Genomic DNA, 19,255 nt, shown 5'->3' with positions numbered 1-19,255 from the left:
GGACAGTCTTTCCAACATATGGTGTTGGTAAAATTGGATATCCACATGCAAAAGGGTGAAACTGGATCCTTACCTCACACCATATACAAATATTAATTCAAAATGGATCAAAGATCTAAACATAAAACTATAGAACTTTTAGAAGAAAACATAGGAGGAAATCTTCATGACACTGAATTTGGCAATGATTTCATGGATATGACACCAAAAGAAAATAGAAATTTTGGAATACTACAAAATTTGAAACGTCAGTGCATCAAAAGATACAGTCAATAGAGTGAACAAGCAATCTATAGAATGGGGGAAAACATTTGCAAATCTTACATATGATAAGTGGTTAATATCCAGAATATATAAAGAATTCCTACAAATCAACAATGAAAAAACAACTTCATTCAGAAATGGGAAAAAGTTAGACTTTTGGTTTCTACTTTGGCATGTAAGGAGCTTAGAAATCACCATTATGTCCTAATAAGTAAAAGCTTAAAAAAAAAAAAAAAACTCAGAGATGTGAAGTCACCAAGCAAACAACTGCCCTCCCAAAGTGGAGAGATACATGGATATAAAGAATCACAACTTGGAGTTCCCATTGTGGCTCAGTGCTAACAAACCCAACTAGGATCCATGAGGATGTGGGTTTGATCCCTGGCCTCACCCAGTGGGTTAAGGATCTGGCGTTGCCATGAGCTATGGTGTAGGTTGCAGACTCAGCTCGGATCTCGTGTGCTGTGGCTGTGGTGTAGGCCAGCAGCTGTGGCTCTGATTCTACCCCTAGCCTGGGAACTTCCATATGCCGAGGGTGCAGCCATAAAAAGACTAAAAACAACCAACCGACCAAAGGAACAAAAAGAATCACAACTTACTGGACAAGAACTCCATTAGCAGAAACCTTTGTAGAAACCAGTGCCAGGACAGGAAAACATGAACTGTAACTGATGAATTCTGCAGGCTAAGCATGGACAACTCTGAGAGTTAAAAACTCTGGGGGGACCCAATACTTTCACACTTCTGTGAATTTTATGTCCAGGTTCCCTCCTCATGCTTCCAGCAGGGGAGGAGAAAAGCATTTTGAAATGTACAAGAGAATTCTGTTCTTAACAAGGCCCACCCTCAGAAGAAATTCTTTACCACAGTCTAATCTCCTGGGGTTTTATCAGAGCCTAACATTCCTCAGGAAAGGGAAATACTCAGTTCTAGTCTGCTCTGATCTTCCATGTCGGGAAAAGAAAATAGCCAACTCTAGTTCCTTCTACCTTTCCAAGTAGGGGAAGGGAAATACACAACTCCAGCCTCCTTCAGGGGAAAGGGGAAAAAACAGAAGCACTGATGAGGTTCATAGTCCAGGAACACAGCCTCACCAAAAGATTGAGGCTTTAGTCTTTCTAGTCATAGGACCCTACAGAGTTCCTGCGCCTCCCCTAGCTCACTGTAACCTTACTGAAGGCCTACTTACTACCATTACTTTTACCCAGGACATCATGTCTATTCTTCAACAAAAAATTACAAGGCATACCAAGGCAAAAAAACACATTTTGAAGAGATTGAACAAGCATCAGAATCATAGTCAGATATTGTAGGAATATTGGTATTATAAGACCATGGATTTTTTAAACTATAATTAATATGGTAAGGACTTTAACAGAAAACATACAACATGAAAAAAGAGACAGGCAATCTGAGCAGAGAAATGAAAATTCTAAGAAGGAACCAAAAACGTGTTGGAGAAGAACAAAAACATTGCAACAGAAATAACATGTCTTTGATGGGCTTATGCTGTTCTAAACATGCTAAAGAAAGACTCTCTGAGCTTGAGGATATGACAATACAAACTTCCAAAACTGAAAAGAGAAAAAAATATTTGAAAAAGAAAGGGAGAGAACTACAAAAATTATAACACATCAACACTGGGAATATCAGAAGGAAAAACAAAAACACAAGATAAAGGAACAGCAGCAATATTTGAAGCAAATAATTGACTTAATGTCAGACGCCAAACTACAAAGGCAGGAAGCTCAGAGAACACCACACAAAATAAGTGCCCAACAAACTATACCCAAGTATATGGTATTCAAACTTTAGAAAATCAAAGATTAAAATATAATCTTGAAAGAAGCCAGGGGCAGGGGACCACCTTATCTATAGAGGAACAAACATAAGAATTACATCCAACTTCTTAGAAACCAATCAGGAAGAGAGTAAAGTAAAATATTTAAGATGTTGAGAGAAGAAAAAACTAACCAACCCAGAGTTCTCTGCACTGCAAAATCATCCTTCAAAAGTGGAAAAGAAATAAAGAGCTTGTCAGAAAAACAAAATTTAATGGATCTGTTGCCAATAGACCAGGCTTGAAAGAAATGTTAAAAGAAAATTTTCCTGGGTCACCTTGCTGTAGAGTAGAAAATTGACGGAACACTGTACACCAGCTATAATGGAAAAGAATAAAAAAAAGAAAATTTTCAAATATAAGGAAAATGACGTAGGTCGGAAACTTAGATCTGTATCTAAAGAATGGAAGAATAGCATAAATGAATGTGAAGGTAAAATAAAAAACCTATTTTTCTTACTTAAACTGACAACAGTAATTCAAAATAATAGTAGCAATGTACTTGACTATGTTTCTGAGTGTATATATAGTTCGGTATATAAATTCATGTACAAGGGCAATGAATGACAGCCACGAGACAAAGGACAGGAGGGAGGAGTCAGGAATAATTTGTGGTGGTAAGGTACTCACAGTGAAGTGGTGTAGTGTTAACTGAGAGTGGATTTATTTTAGTTGTAAGTTACATTGTAAGTTCTAGGGCAACTATTAGAACATTACTTTTTCATTTTTATTTTTTGTCTCTTTTTTTTTTTTTTTTTTTTTTTTTTGTCTTTTAGGGCCATACCCATGGCATATGGAGGTTCCCAGGCTAGGGGTCCAATCAGAGCTGTAGCCGCTGGCCTACGCCACAGCCCAGCAATGTGGTATCCAAGCCATGTCTGCGACCTATACCACAGGTCACGGCAACACCAGATCCTTAACCCACTGAGTGAGGCCAGGGATTGAACCCACAATCTCATGGATGCTAGTCGGGTTTGCTAACTGCTGAGCCACGAAGGGAACTCCTAGAAAATCATTTTAAAAGAGTATAATCAATATGCTAAAAAAAAAGTGGGGAGAAAATGGCGTCACACAAAATACTTAATTAGAAAAATAGTTTGTTCCTATGGGAACAAACAATAAGGGCAACAAATTGAGATCAGTTAACAAATATGGTAGGTATTAACCCCTATAAATCAATAATCATTTCTAATGTCATCATCTAAATACACCAATTAAAATACAGAGATTATCAGAGTGGATCAAAAAATAAGACCCAAATATATGTTGTCTCCCCCAAAACACTTAAAATATAAAACACATATAGATTAAAAGACACATATGGACTAAAAGATAGATTAAAAAAATATACCATGCTAATAACACAATCACTAATCAGGGGAAAGCGGAATTAGCTATATTAATTTCAAGCAGAGCAGACTTCAGATCAGGAACGTTACCAGGGGTAAAGAAGGAGATTACGTAAGGGTGAAAGTGTCCATACTCCAGGAAGGCATAACAGTCCTTAGTTGTGTACGCACTTAACGAGAGCATCAAACACAACGAGGCAAAAATCATATAGAATCGCAAGGAGAAATAGGTGAATTGCGTACTGCACGTGGAGACTTGACACTCCTCAATGAAAATTGGGCAGATCCAGCAAGCAGAAAATTAGTAAGAATATAGTTGAGCTCAATAGCACCACCAATCAACTGGACATAACGGGTATTTGTAGACTACTTTATCTGGCAACATTAGACCACACATTCTTCTCAAGATCACATGAAACATTCAAGACAGACCACGTTTTAGACCATAAAACCCACCTTAAGTTTGAAAGAGTAGAAGTCATACCATATCTGCTTGCAGACCACTAATTAAACTGGAAATCAAAATCAGAAAGATAGCTAGAAAATCCCCAAATGCTTGAATATTAAATAGCACACGGGTTAAAGAAGAAACCCTGAGAGGAATTTAAAATATTTTGAATTAAATGAAAATGAAAATGCAACTTACCAAAATTTGTGGGATGCAGTGGAAGCAGTGCTTAGAGGGAAATTGACACTATTGAATATATATATAAAGACAAAAGACCTAAAATCAATCTAAGATTCCACTATAGGAACCTAGAAAAAGAAGAGCAAATTAAATCCAAAGTAAGCAGAAGAAAAAAAATTAAAGCAGAAATCAATGAAATTGAAAATAGGCAATTGCTAGAGAAAAACAAAAGTTTTGGTTCTCTCTGAAAAGATCAATATAATTGATAAGCCCAAAGCCAGGCTAATGAAGGAAAAAAGGGAAGAGACACAAATTGCTAATATCAGGAATGAAAGGGGATGATCACTACAGATCATAGAGACAGTAAAAGGGTAAGAGGAATATTATGAACAACTCTATATTCATCAATTTGATATTGATAAAGAACACTTACAAAAAAAAAAAAAAAAACCCTACAGCTAAAAATCACACTTAATGGTGGAGTTCCTGTCGTGGCACAGCAGAAACGAATCCGACTGGGAACCATGATGTTGCAGGTTCGAGCCCTGGCCTTGCTCAGTGGGTTAAGGATCCGTCGTTGCCGTGAGCTGTGGTGCAGGTCACAGACGCAGCCCGGATCTGGCGTTGCTGTGGCTATGGTGTAGACAGGCAGCAACAACTCCGATTAGACCCCTAGCCTAGGAACCTCCATGTGCTGTGCGTGCAGCCCTAAAAAGACAAAAAAAATAAAATCACACTTAATGGTGCAAAACATGAAACTAATAAGCAAAGCATAGGTGTCCCCTCTCACCACTGCCCTTCAATACTGGAAGTCAGAGCTAATAAGACAGTTATAGGCAATAAAAGCTATAGAGATTGGAAAGAAAGAAATTCATGTAGAAAATCCAAAAGAATCAACAAAAATACTCATGGAACTATTAAGTGACAATAGCAAGTTTGCAGGATGCAAAGCTAATATACATAAATCAATGATTTTCCTATATACCAGAAACAAGTATAATTTGAAGTTGAAAACAGTACTATTTACATTAGCACCTGAAAATGAAATAGTTAGGTATAAATCTAAAAAGATATGGATAAGATCTACATGAGGAAAACTACAAAACTCTGATAGAAGATATTAGAGAATAAATGGAGAGATACACACAATGGATAGGAAGATGCAGTACTGTCAAGATGACGTTTTATGGAGTTCCCATCGTGGTTCAGCAGCACACAGGTTCAATCCCTGGCCTCGCTCAGTGGGTTAAGGATCTGGTGTTGCCGTGACCTATGATATAGGTTGCAGACGTGGCTTGGATCCTGTGTTGCTGTGGTTGCGGTGTAGGCTGGTGGCTACAGCTCTGATTGGACCCCTAGCCTGGGAACCTCCATATGCTGCAGGTGTGGCCCTAAAAAGACAACAACAAAAAAATGTCAGTTTTTCCCAACTTAATCTACAGATTCAGTGCAATCCAATCAAAATCCCAGCAGTTTATTTTGTGTTACTGGCAATTGTTAACGTTTCTGGGAAGAAATCTAAGACCCAGACAGCCGACTCAGTCCTGAAGCAGAACCATGAAGTCAGAGAACTAACACTACCCAACTTTATGACCCACTATACAGCTATAGTAATAAGGAGACTTGTGCTAGAGAAAGAAAACTAGTCCAAGAGAGTAAAATAGCCCAGAAATAGACCCACATAAATAGAATCAACTGATCTTTGATGAAGGAGGAAGAGCAAAAGCAATACGACAAAGCAAGAAAAATCTTTTCAGCAAATGGTGCCAGAACAACTGGACACCCACATGCAAGAAAAAATCTAGATACAGACCTTACGCCCTTTACAAAAAATTAGCTGAAAACGGATAACAGATCTAATGTAGAATGCAAAGCTGTAAAACTCCTAAAGGAAAACGCAGAAGAAAATCTAGGCGACCTGTGTGTGATGATGCCATGTTAGTACAACATCAGAGACAATCGAAAGAAATAACTAATAAGACAGACCTAGTTCAAATTAAAAACTTCCGTTTTGCAAAAGACAATGCCAAGAGAATTAGAAGGCAAGCCACTGACAAAAAAATATTTTCAAAAGACAAACCTGATAAAGCATTAATACCCAATACATTTAAAAAGCCCTTAAATCTCAATAGTAAAGAAATGAACAACCCACTTTTAAAGTAGACAAAAATGTCTGGACTTCTTTGATTGGGGGTGGACAGTCTAGATTTTACTTTCTGAGGTTCTAGATGTTTGTGTAAGACTATAATGACTATATTACCATTTATTTCATCTCCGGTGTACTCTAAAACGATCATTACCTTTTAAAACTAAATATTTTTGAGTGGAAAAAATAAAAAGTAGGCAAAAGACCTAAACAAACACCAAGAGCATATATAGATCATAGGTAAGCATATGAAAAGGTCAACATCATATGTCATCAGGGAACTGCAAATTAATAATGAGATACCACACATACCTATTAATACAGACAAAATTCCGAATGCTGACAATCCTGAATTCTCATGAGAATGTAAAGCAATGGGAGCTCTCATTATTGCTGGTGGGCCTGCCAGATGTTACAGTCACTCTGGAAGATCGTTTGGCAGTTTCTTACAAATCTAAACATACATTTACCATATAATCCAGCAATCATGCCTCCTGATATTTATCCAGGCGAACTAAAAAGTTATATTCATTTAAAAAAAAAACCTGGGCATAGATATTTAAAGAAGCTATTTATAATTTCCACAGCTGGAAGCAGTCAAGATATCCTTCAGTAGGTGAATCAATAAATAAACTGTGGTCCATCAAAACAACGAAATATTATTCAGCACTAAAAAGAAATCCACTAACTATGAAAAGACATGGAGGCAACTTAAATGCATATTATTAAGTGAAAGAAGCCAATCTGTAAATGTTACATACGATGTGATTCCAACTACATGACATTCTGGAAAAGGCAAGACTACGGGGACAGTAATAATATTAGAGTTTGCCAGGGGTAGAGGGAGGGAATGATAAATAAGTGGAGCACAAAGGATTTCTTAAGCGGTGAAACTACTCTGCATGGTACTTTAATGCTGGATGCATCTCATCAAACATTTGTGGAAACCCACAGAAGGTATAACAAAAGTGAGCTCTAATGTAAATTAGGAACTTTGGATGATGTGTCCATGTAGCTTCCTCAACTAACAAATGTCCCACCTCAGTGAGGGAAGTTGGTGATGGAGGAGGCTGTGCATGTGGGGGGGCAGCAAGTGTATGGGCACCCATGTACTTTTCACATTTTCTGTGAACCTAAAACTACACTTAACAAATAACACTTGTTAATTTTTTTAAATGGACTTGAACAGATATTTCTCCAAAGATACATAAATGACCACCGAGCGCATGAAAAGATGCTCAATATCACTAATCATCAGGGGAATGCAAATCAAAACCATGAGATACCAGTCACACCTACCAGGATGACCAGTATCACAAACAAAAGAAAAAAACAAAACAAAACAAAACAAGTGTTGGTAAAGACATGGAGAAAGTGAAACTCTTGTGCACCATTGGTGGGGGAGGTAAAATGGTGCAGCCCCTAACGGAAAGTAGGTGGTCGTTCCTCAAAAAAATAAAAATAGAATTACCATATGACCCGGCAATTCCATGTCTGTGCTTATAGAACCTTATAGAACTTTATAGAACCTTATAGAACTTTATAGAACCTTATAGAACTGAAAGCAGGGTTTTAAAGAGTTATTTAACAGCATTACTCACATTGGCCAAAAGGTGGAAGTAACTTAAGTGCCCATGGACAGAGGAATGGATGACAAACTGTGCATGTCTGTGTGTATGTATGTGAATAAAACGGAATATTATTCAACCTGAAAAAGGAAGACACGATGAGCCTTGAAGACATGATGCTATGAAATAAGGCAGTCACACACAGATACACATTGTATGATTCCAGTTATACGAGTTACCCTGAGCAGTCAAATTCGGAGACAGGAAGTGGCGGTACGGTCACCAGGGGCTTAAGGGGAGGAAGAATGGGAGTTGTTATTTAATGGGCATAGAGTTTCACTTGTGAAAGATGGAAAGTTCTGGAGACTGGTTGCACAACAATGTGAATGTAGTTAACCCTTCTGAAGTGTACACGTAAAAATGGTTAAGGCGGTTTTTAAAAATTAAGGCGATATATCCCCATAGCTACAAAGGTTGGCCTTTAGAGTTATCTAGATCCATTTCGTAGCTGTGTAACTAGAATATGTCACTAATTTCTCTAAATCTAGTGGTTTGCGCACAGAGATAGGTAGTAATAATTTCTCATGATTTTTGTGCGTATTAAATTTCTTTCAAATGTATTACACTAATTGCACACGATAAATATTCACTGTGTGGTGGTGGTGATGGTGGCGGCGGCGTCCCAGCCATTCCTGTATGCTGAGCACACAGACTTAAGGAGAATGCCAAGGAGACAGGCCTTCCCTGTCAGGAGTTTACAAGAGCCATTATCATGCAGAGGCCAACATAGCACCACCTTTTTACTATATTTTAAGCATTTTTAGGCATAATGTATTTTCTAAATTTCACATTTAGAATCAAGGACAAAAAACACCATTTTCTTAGGTCAAGGAAAATGACCTTCACAGAACACTTATAAACTCTTTCCCAAGATTTATGGAAAACAGAATCTCAGCGTTTTTGAAGTTGTGGCAATGACCTCCCTGACCTCTGAGAACAGCCAGCCGGCAACCATCTCTCATGACAGGCTCCCTCTCGTAGCTAGGGCTACTGAAATTCTCATGGGCAAGCCCAGATCTCTGTCAGGTGCTAGACCAACTCTGAGGCAAGGGCTGCTTCAACATTCGCTCACCTCTCCCCCAGCAGTCTGATACCATCTGACTCTCCCAGACTCTCCCAAACTGAATGCCATTGAACTTAATGTATTTCCTCTTGACCTTCCTCCAGCCACACTTCTCCACCCCTCCCAGCTCCTGGTGCTGACAGCAGACCCCACACTGCTCCCAGACTCAGACCTGCAACTGAACACATGTGAGCCACAGGCCACCACTGGACTGCTATGATCCTCCCTAGCATAAGCCTCTTGCACGTGCCCTCTTCATGGACAGGGCTTCTAAAGAGGCTCTGTCCTAAGGTTCTGTGCCAGCAATAACCCAGGGAAATCTGTCTATAAATCCCGACCATGCAGCTTGGGTCTCCTGGTGTATCAGTTTCCTTCTGCTGCTCTAACAAATCACCACAAACCCAATGGCTTAAGGCAGCACAAATTGATCCTCTTACAGTTCTGGAAGTCAGAAGTCCGAAATGAGTCTTGTGGGTCTTAAATCAAGGTGTTGGTTCCTTCAGTGGCACAGAAGGTAAGCAGCATCAAAGGCTGGAAGAGGCAAGGCATGGCTACTCCCCTGCAACCTCCTCTCTCCTGGAGGGAGAGAGCATGGCCCTGCTGACACCCTGACTCCATCCCACGATGTTGACTGTGGACTTCCGGCCTCCAGAACTATGAGAGGACCCATTTCTGTTGTTTTAAGCCACAGAGATTGTGGTGGTTATGGCAGCTGTAGCAGCTAATACAATTTCTAGGTAGAAGGAACTCGGACGTAGAGTTTCGATGTGCGGGCCTTGATGCTTTCATCTGTGGTCTCTAAACGCATGTTGGGATCACTGGAGAGCTCAGTAGAATTGCAGCGGACTCAGGACCCATTCCCAGATCTACTGGATCTGACTCTGCATTTGAATAAGAGCCCAGGTGAGTCAGAGGCACGTTACATTATTGAGACACATGTCCGAGAGAAGGAGAGAGCAGCCAGACAAGAGAAACCTGGGTATCTGGAAGCCCTCAAAGAGCTCCCAGCCCTTGGAGCACACCCTAGCTCAAACCTGTATGTGGAAGAAACGTTATGTTTGCTTAGGTCATATTTCATTTAGACTACTAAGAAGCAGCGATATCCTAACAAATACCCCATCTGTATCGCAGGCAAAGCGCAAATGATTTGAACAGAGCCCTTCACATTGAAACGTGTGCACATAGGGAGGTGAGTCTTTTCATCTCACATAGGAAAAATCATTCCCACAACATGTTTCTGCCACTTAATTGTGTATTGGCGGCTCGGAGGAGCTCCATGGATTCTCCCCTGGGGGAGTCGTGGCTAACCATGCCCGGGTCTCACTACTTACTGCAGGCTAACCGCTGAAACCACACCTTCAGTCTCACAGCCACTGGAGGCTTTTCATTCCTCGTATGTTATAATAGGCCCCTTAGACTTGGAGGCAACGTGTTTAAATATTTTGCTCATCTGGGTTGGATTAATTAAGAGAAAAAAAGGCTGTCTGTCTATGGGCTCAGCTACCTTTGTCACAGATCAGGTGTCAACTGATCCATGGATTTGTTTGTGGACTTATTCCATTGGTCTATTTCGTAACATCACCACACTGTCTCCATACTGTAATTTTATGTCTTGATACCCTGCAGCATTCTTTTTCTTCTTTTTAAAGATTATCTCAACCAGGAGTGGGCAACCTATGGCCAGCAGAATCAACAATGGGTTTGGTAAATAAAGCTTTATTAGAAAGCAACTATTCCCTCTCAGTTTCATACTGTTTTTGGCTGCTCTCTGGCTACAGTGGCAGAGTTGGGTGATTACAATAAGGACAGGCTGGACCACAAAACCTAAGGTAATTGCTACCTGTCCCTTTACAAAAAAAGTTTGCTGACCTCTGGTCTTGATCATTTTTGCTCCTTTGCATGTCCTTGTAAATTTTAGAATCAGTTTTTCAGGGTGTAGAAAAAGAACTACAGAGATATGGTGTGGGGTTACACTGAATTTGTAGGTCAGTTTGGAGGAGACTGGACATGTTGCTTTCACGACTTATAGTCCACAAATATGGTAAACTCTCCTTTATTTTTTTAAAACAATTTTCTTTCATTTTCCGAAGCAATAGGTTTCATTTTTCTTTAAGACGGTCAGCAAAGTTTTTCTTAGATTTTTTTTTCTTGCTATTTATTTGTAATTCTACTGCAAAGGTATTTTAAAATGTCCATTTTCTAGCATTTGGTTGCTTGTACATAGAACTGCAGTTGCTTTCTGTATATAGATTTGTCTGCTGAGCATTTTTATCAAAACGTGTTGACTTTAGCAACTGCTTCTTATGCATTGTCAAGATGGTCATGTGGTCTTTCTTTTTTATTAACATGGTAAATGTATTAAAATTTTAATTCAATCTTTCATTCTTGGAATAAATCCCACTGGGTCATGATGAATCACATTTGCATATATGGCTGGGTCTTATTTACTAAATTTAGTTTGGATTTTTTTGTTACTATGTTCATTAGAGATATTTTGCATTATTTTTTTCTAATGTCTTTATCAGATTTTGATTTCATGATTACGTTAACTTTGGAGTATTTTCATTTTTTGTTCTCTGGAAGAATTTTTGTAATATTGATATATTTTCATCCCTTAAATATTTGTGAAAAATCACAAATGAAGTCATTTGGGCCTGGAGTTTTCTTTGTGTGATGGTTTTAAATTAGAAATTCAAATTCTTTCACATTTATAGGACTATTCAGATTTTCTGTTTCTTCTTGTGCGTGTTCTGGTAAATTGAGTTTTTCAGAGATTTTATTCCCTTTATTTACATTTTCAAATGTTTTGCCTTAAAGTCCAAATATCCTCTTATTATCTTTTTAATATCTTAGAATTTATGGTGTTATCTACTTTTTTGTCCCTGATGTTGATAATGTATGGCTTCTCTCTTATTTTCTTGAACAGCTTTCCAAGTGCTTATAATCTTATTGGTCTTATCAAAGACACTTTAGCTTCAAGCATCCTTTTGAATATTTCTTTTCTCTTCAGTTATTGTGCTTTGATTTTTTTACTATTTAGTTCCTCCTACTTTCTTTGGGTTTAATTTTCTGTTTTATCTAATTTCTTGAAATAGATACTTAAATCATGTATGTCCAGCTAGGCATGGCTTTACCTGTATCCCAGACAATTTGATGTGCCATATTTTTATCATTCATTTAACATTGTTTGCAAATTGTGGTTCCTTCTTTCTAACTTGGATTTTCAAGTTATGGAGTTTTCCTTACTTTCTAACATTTGGAGAATTTATTAATTATCATTATGTGTGCACATGAGAGTTCCCTTGTTGCACAGCAAATTTAAGTTATGTTTTTTGGAACTTTCTGGAATTTTTTTTTCTGAATATTTTTGATCTGTGATTGGTTGGATCCATGGGTGTGGAACCTATAGGATACAGAGAGCCAACAGCAATGTCTTTCTATCTGGATTTTCTGTGTGTGTGTATTATTATTGTTTTTAGCAGTTTTATTATAATATGCCTAAGTGTGATTTTCTCTATGTATCATGTATTGGGTGTACAGAGACCGTGAATCTGTGGCTTAATATCTTTCATCAATTTTGTAAAATTCTGCCAATTATTTATTTTAACATTGCTTCTATACTATAGAGTCTCTCTCCTACTGAGACCATAGTTACTCACCTGATATATCTTTTCATTACTCTTATTAGTCCTGTATATCTTTTCTTACAATTATCATCCTTATTTTCTTTATATTTGTTTTTTTAACTGATATATCTTCCATTTCAATAATCCTTTCTTCAGCTTTGTTTAATCATCTCTTAAATCCATATGTTGCTATCTTAATTTTAGTTTTGTATTATTCAGATATAAAATATCCACTTAATTTATTGTAATAGATTCAATTTATCTGCTGAGTTTTTTACTTGTTTCTTGTCTACAGCATATTAAACATAATTATTTCAGAGTCTAATAACCCAAGTACCTGGATTTCTTGTGGATACTTTTGTTTCTAGTTTTTTCCCTTCTGTTTGCATCCTATGTTATTGTCTTCTAATATGCCTTTTTAAAAATTTAAATCCCATACATTGTGTTTGAAACATAGAGAGAAATTTAGACTCTCGATAATGTTATGTTCCTCCAGAGTTACTGTACTTTTGCCTCTGACAGGCAATTTGGCCTGGGGGGAAAAATCTCCTTAATACAAGGATTTGAACCTAGGTTGCAATCATTATAAGACTGGTCTGTTTCAAGTTTTTCCTTACTCCTGGGATATAAAATATGAGTTGTCTGGAGTGTTGCACAAAGCCCTATATCTTGGCAGATCCCAAACTTAAATTTTGTCTCTTCAGTCTCATAAAACTGCAGCCTCTTGGTCTCCCTTATAAACTGAAGAGAAAGGTAGAACTGCATGCCAGTCTTAACACATAGTACTTTCTGGCAGAGTCTCGTTCCCTTCAATCTTGATTGTCTTGGTAACTCTATTATATCTTCAAGTAGATCTTTTACAAATGTTTATCTAGCTCTCCTATCTGTCCTTAATGACCCAGAGCCAAAGAGAAATATTCACCCCCTAAACTTTTTAGACCTGTGCGTCACTTTTACTCTTTACTGTTTGTTTTGTTTCTTTGTCTCCAAACTCAGAGGTTCTTTTGTACAGTTTATCCAGAAAATAGCCCTTTGATTACCTACATGAAGGTAAGTTGTCTGTCTGGGGTGGAGAAAGAACTAGGGTTTCATTCTGGCTATGTAAGAAATTTTAACTAGTTACCTTGATGTCAGCACCACTTGCCAAAACACCCTGTCACCACTTCCCACACTACACCCATACCCATACACACACACCTGTGTGCACACACTCACACAGCTGCGATACCGGGAATCTCCGAGTCGGAGTCTTCCCAGAGTTCTGCAAAGTGAATCACTTACGTCTCATTGCTCTCCCTCTGTGTAGGGTTTAGGCTGAGTAGCTTCCTCTACTCTGCTAAAGCAGTTACCCCTTGTTTATCAGTTTTCATGATGACAAAAATGTGCTGAAATCTCTCATTCTTTTATATTCCTTTTCCATTCTCCTTGCGCTTGTGGTTTATATCTATTTCTGTTGTCATTTCATTGAATTTGGGGATAGAAAGGAGCTAAGTTTGTGTGACTGATTTGCCAAGTTGCATAGAAGTTCTCTGCACGATATTTCTAAAATGATGTAATTAGGTAGGCCTTATCCATGAGAGCAATGTAAGCAGCTGAGCAAGAACCAGATGTGTTGTTCTTTTACATCTGGGCCATTTCATGCATTGAAGTTGACCACCCCTGCTGCAGTGGAATTGGAAATAGAGCTTATTCAAGTCTTCTTCTCACCTCGAAAGTTGTATTTCCCCCTTTTTTTTTTCTTTTAAAAGCAGAGGGGCAGAAATAGGAAATAAGGAGAGAGAGAACCCTGGATCTGAGATTTGAAAGTCAGAACGCAGTTACTTCATATTTAAAATAGGTTAAGACTCTATAGTTGGAAAGTTTGTATCTAAAGGAAGACATCCATACCTACTGCAATGTTTGGTCAAGATTTTTCAAGCTTTGTTTACGAAGCAGATAATATGAGTAATGTGGAATGTTTGAATCATACAGTGTTAGAGGTGGAAGGAATGTAGAGGTCAACTAGTTTGAATTCCTTGTTTTAGATATGAATAAAGTGGACCCTAGAAAGAGCAAGTGATGTGCCCCAAGTCAGCTAGCAGTGCAGCACAGTAGATAAAAGCTGTGGCTGGGCGTCACACAGAACTGGAGTTTAATCATGGCCCTGCAACTCAACGCCTCTGAGCCATTGGGAAATTAACATTCATTTTAGAAGTGCCAGAATTCTCATTTGTAAAACTGGAATAACGATACATAAAAAATTTAAAAGAGACAGTACCGTTTTAAACAGTTGAGATATCATTTGACATATGATAATAACGTCAATAAGTATTCATTATTATTGGTAATTACAGTTGGCCAGTGGCAGATTGAGTCAAACTAAGATGACTCCAGACTCTTGATTCAAAACCTCTTCCACTACTCTTAGTGTCTTTCTCAAGAGGTATCCTGGGGTACATGTTCAATGTAAATCTGGGTCACTTCTCCAGCTACTAACCTGTGCTGCCTTTCTCGGTGAGAAGTTTTTATTTGTTAAGGAATTCCTATGTGTCTGCACCCAATAAAGGACTGTCATTCATGGTCTCATTTAATTCTTACAAAAGGGATTATTATTCCCATTCTATAGATGTGGAAACTGAAGTTGATTGTGGTTCAGTGCCTTGGCCAAACTCTCAGAGGTGGTTAGCAGCAGAGCAATGCTTGTTCTTCTAAGTCCCACAGTATCTTAAATAAGTATTTGGTGATTTAAAAAACCATACATGCTTTTCCTCTGAATGCAAAACACCACGATTCCCCCCTACTTTTTTGGGGGGTGGGGGGGCAGGGATTTGACAAACTCATGCTGCATTTACTTTCCAGGAGAATACATTATAAAAATACCACAGTATTAGGATAGGCACATTGCTTTTTCACTTGTTCATTCATTCATTCACGTCACAAATATCTGCTTAGAGCTTAATCTATGCCAGGCTCTGCTTGCATTGGATCAGATATAAGTGCAAAGACACACAAACTGTGGCGCTCTTTTGTCTAATGGTGACTGCTAATGTGGCTCCTAAGCCACATGCCTCTGGGTATCACGGCCCCAGTTAATTCTTTCCTGACATAGCTGTTTGCCTCTAGGTGCTTATCCAAGACAGTCACTGGCTTCAGACTCCTGAAGGACTCAGGTCAGATGGGGTGAGTGGAGCTCTCACTAGATTTGAAAGAGCTTCGGTTGACACCTGCTAGGAAGATTTACCTTGCCTGCTCAGGCCACTCTACTATAAATCCCTATTCTGTAGCCAATTGCAGATTTTGTAGGCATTTAAATTTGCTGTCCACTCCTGGAGAATAATTATAGCTCTTTAATTGTATTCATAATTTAGCATACACCTGAAAAATATGCTGTGCAATATCAGGGGTAACCTTTAATACTGGTGTTCCATTTACAAACTGTCACATTTATAAAGCGTCTTTAATCTTCTAGGGTTTGCTAGAATTTTTTTACAGTCTGCTTTGTGCTTTAAATATTAAAGATTCGGCAATACTTCAAAAGGTGATAATGCCTGATGCTCTGATGGCACTTAAACCTCACCAGCTAAATATATTGAGGAATGTTCAGTGGCCCTGGCTTAATTAAACATGCATGTATACTTTCAAATGCAATATTTTTCTGCTCGTTAGGTTTTTGACAAACCTCCAAACAGGTCCAGGTGGAACAAAGCATGTAAACAGGCTTGTGAATGAAGCTTTAAGTACTCAAATTAGCACGTTGCCTCAATTAACATGCAAACCCTGGAATCTCTGCAATTGATAACACCATTGAACACTATTGCAGCTGAACAGTGCATCTTTGTCGTTTCAGGTTTCTAAAACATGTCCAGTTTAATTATGTGAAAAGACATTGGTGACGGCTTTTTAGCCAATGAGACAGTATCTTTTCTCAGTAACTTGCTCTTCTCTCTCTGCAACATGGCACACAGTACAAGGCGGCGGCAGGCTGGAAATGTATCATTGTTTTCATTCTACAGCACTTAAAAGGTGACCTTCTAATTCAGCATGTCATGGTGAAGCAACCAGGGTTCTCTAAGCCCTGACACCAAATGACCTCTGGCTGTGGATCCTTGAAAATTACTTAAGCAGCTTTTGCAATTAAACAAGACAAAATTACATTAATGCAAAGTCTGTCTATATACCATCTTTAAAAATATCTCTATTTGGCGTTGCCCCATTTTGGGATTTCTCTGAGAAACGTGTATCAAAGAAACTATTTTGTTTTTGGACACGTACCTTTAAATGTTTGTCACAAGAAATGAGATATTAAGCTCAGATATTCAACCTGAGACTGGCCATGTAATGTTGCTTAACACTAAAATCCCCAATAAATAACACTTTGAATAGCTGTTCATCTATTTGGAAATATTACTTGCTAAAGCTACCCAAATAGACACTGGCAGGAGTTGGGAAAAGGAATAAGATGTTTTACAGACAAGCCAAAAAGACTGGCTTTGAACAATTCAATCTGCTATAGAATCAATGTGTTACAATTGCTAGACCAGCATAATAAAAATATATGTGGAGGCTTCCAATAAAAGTTCAATTACTGTGCTGTAATAGGTAAGCTTGTGCCAAAAAAAAAAAAAAAAATTTTTTTTTTAAATAAAAAAGGTCTGTGAGATCCGAGGCAGTATTAGAGCAATTTTCTAGGTGAGGCCAGCTAGAGGGATATGACAGGTGAGGTATTGTTATTATAATACCTAAGGCAAAGCAGCAACCACACGAAATGATAGACAAATCTGAATGAATATGACACGATCGGCGAGGTGGCATTTGAATATGATCTTCCTGTACTGTGGAGAGGGCTGCATGCATATCATCCAGCCAAGGAATTACAGGGAAGGCTGGAGCCAGATGACTCAGTGGGAAGAGAGAAACGTGGGCGAGATTTCAGAAGCTCTCTGGGCTTTGCCGGGCAGGGAGGGCCCTTGGAAATTGGATTTGCGAACAAATTAAAAACTGATTTTTCCCCCCTAAAGCAGCGTTTAGTGGGTGTTGACAATAAACACGTAACCCTGGCAATTGGAGGCCTTTGAAGCGCCTCATTGGGGGTGGGGAGGGGGCCATTTTAATTTCACTTCCTTTCTGATAATCCATCGTTAGTGGTTCCTCCTGGATCTGGGAGCCTAGGAGCCAGATGAGCTCCCGGACGGGAAAAGGCCGCCTTCCCTGCGAATCTCAGCCACCTCTGGCTTTCTTGATCTACGGTCACCGCCCTAATTAAACGTCGAATCGCAATCCAGACCCTAACCGCACGAGGGGGACCACAGCCTACTGGAAACGGAGCATTTTATGAAGCGGCAGAAACGCTCAGAACCCTGAGCCTGCAGAAACCGCCTGCGTGAGATCTTTAATGGATTTTTAAAGATGACAAGAAAGGAAATGGGAAAGTAAGCAAGGCAAGGCAGAAATTCCCTGAAGGGGCATTCTGAAGGAAATCAGTGCAACTGAAAAAGTGAACTCCTAGGGCCTGGGGAGATGTCCCAGGTTTTTCAGCTGGACACTTATGGCCTGTCGGGTCCCCGAACACCGCTGCTCCGGGCCGACGTTGACAGAGCGAGTCACAGAAAGATGGACGACAGCACCTGAAGTGCTGTTTGCGGGGCAGAAAATTGCTCCCTCTGCTCGCCGGGCTGCCTGGGCTGCCTGGCACATGACTCATGACAGCCTCCCCACACACCAGTGCCATTTATGGATGCTAACGGGGCGAGAGCTGTAATGGCATCTTCCGCGCCTTCCTTTGCAACTGCGGCTTTTGGGCAATTAAAACCAAAGGAAGCAAATGAGATCAGCCCTCGTAAGAATCTGAGTCTAGAGGGACAGACACCCCGAGACCGAATGGCCTCAGAGGCGGCTTCAGGGGAAGGAATCCGTGAGCAAGGAAACAGCCCTGCTTCCCACGGCTTTTACTTAGATATTTATTTTTTTCGGGCAAGAAGCGGATTCCAGGATTTTAAAAAATCAACGGCAATGAGGTACAGCGTCTGAGGAGTTTGGTAATGTGCTGCTCATCCGCTGATGTGCCCCACGCAGAGCAGGGATGTAAACGAGAGCCGCTTCTCTTTAATCTTTTGGCACAAAGACCAACATGTAACCACCCCGTAGAATTTTATCTCTACCGGCTCTTGAAATAGCAGCTCTATTGATGTTGCACGATTACAATAAGCGTTTGGAAATGTTGCGAGCACAGGTAGTCAACGACACCTCACCCTCTTTTTCTGATCCCAGCCTTGTGATCACAGGGATTTCGAAAAGCTAATTAGAAGAACCTTCCCGCTTCCCCGAGGTGTGGTTTAAATAATGCACTATTCCTTTTTCTACATCCCTCGGCATCTACGGTATGCAGCCTACACTTCTTGGCATGTAAGACAATCCCTTAAGGAGAGAAACGGCTCTCAAAATCAGAGGTGACTTACAGGATGTCCTGGTTTTACTGCTGGAGCTTGGCTATGGTCCCTGAAGCTGCCCCTAGCCCCCGAGGCCTTCCCAGCCTCCGGGCCTCCAGGGTGTGCTGTAAGAGCCGGAGAAAGGGGCTGGCGAGAGGGAGGTGGTCAGCGGGAGCCGCTCCTCCATCAGCTGCTGCGGGGGATGCAGCAAAGGCAGCCTTCAAGTTGACCTAATTACTTCTATTTTCTCCCTGTCTCCGAATATTACCTCCTAGATCTTAAAGTTGAAGATACAGACGGCCACTAC

The 19,255-nt window shown here is 39.5% G+C and overlaps 1 long non-coding RNA gene across 2 annotated transcripts in view; it reads left to right on the top strand.

Annotated features, from left to right (window-relative positions):
* Positions 1-16,907, top strand: part of LOC110260385 — a 112,671-nt gene extending 95,764 nt beyond the window's left edge. Inside the window, exons 3-4 of one of the 2 annotated variants that reach the window (XR_002343629.1) lie at positions 15,647-15,703; positions 16,371-16,907. This is a non-coding gene — a long non-coding RNA (uncharacterized LOC110260385). The remainder of the gene's footprint in view (positions 1-15,646; positions 15,704-16,370) is intronic. The other variant, XR_002343630.1, reaches the window with a different exon arrangement.

This window comes from Sus scrofa, chromosome 4, assembly GCF_000003025.6.
Source record: "Sus scrofa isolate TJ Tabasco breed Duroc chromosome 4, Sscrofa11.1, whole genome shotgun sequence".
Lineage (NCBI taxonomy): Eukaryota > Metazoa > Chordata > Mammalia > Artiodactyla > Suidae > Sus > Sus scrofa.
This window is presented reverse-complemented; position numbering and strand designations above follow the sequence as displayed.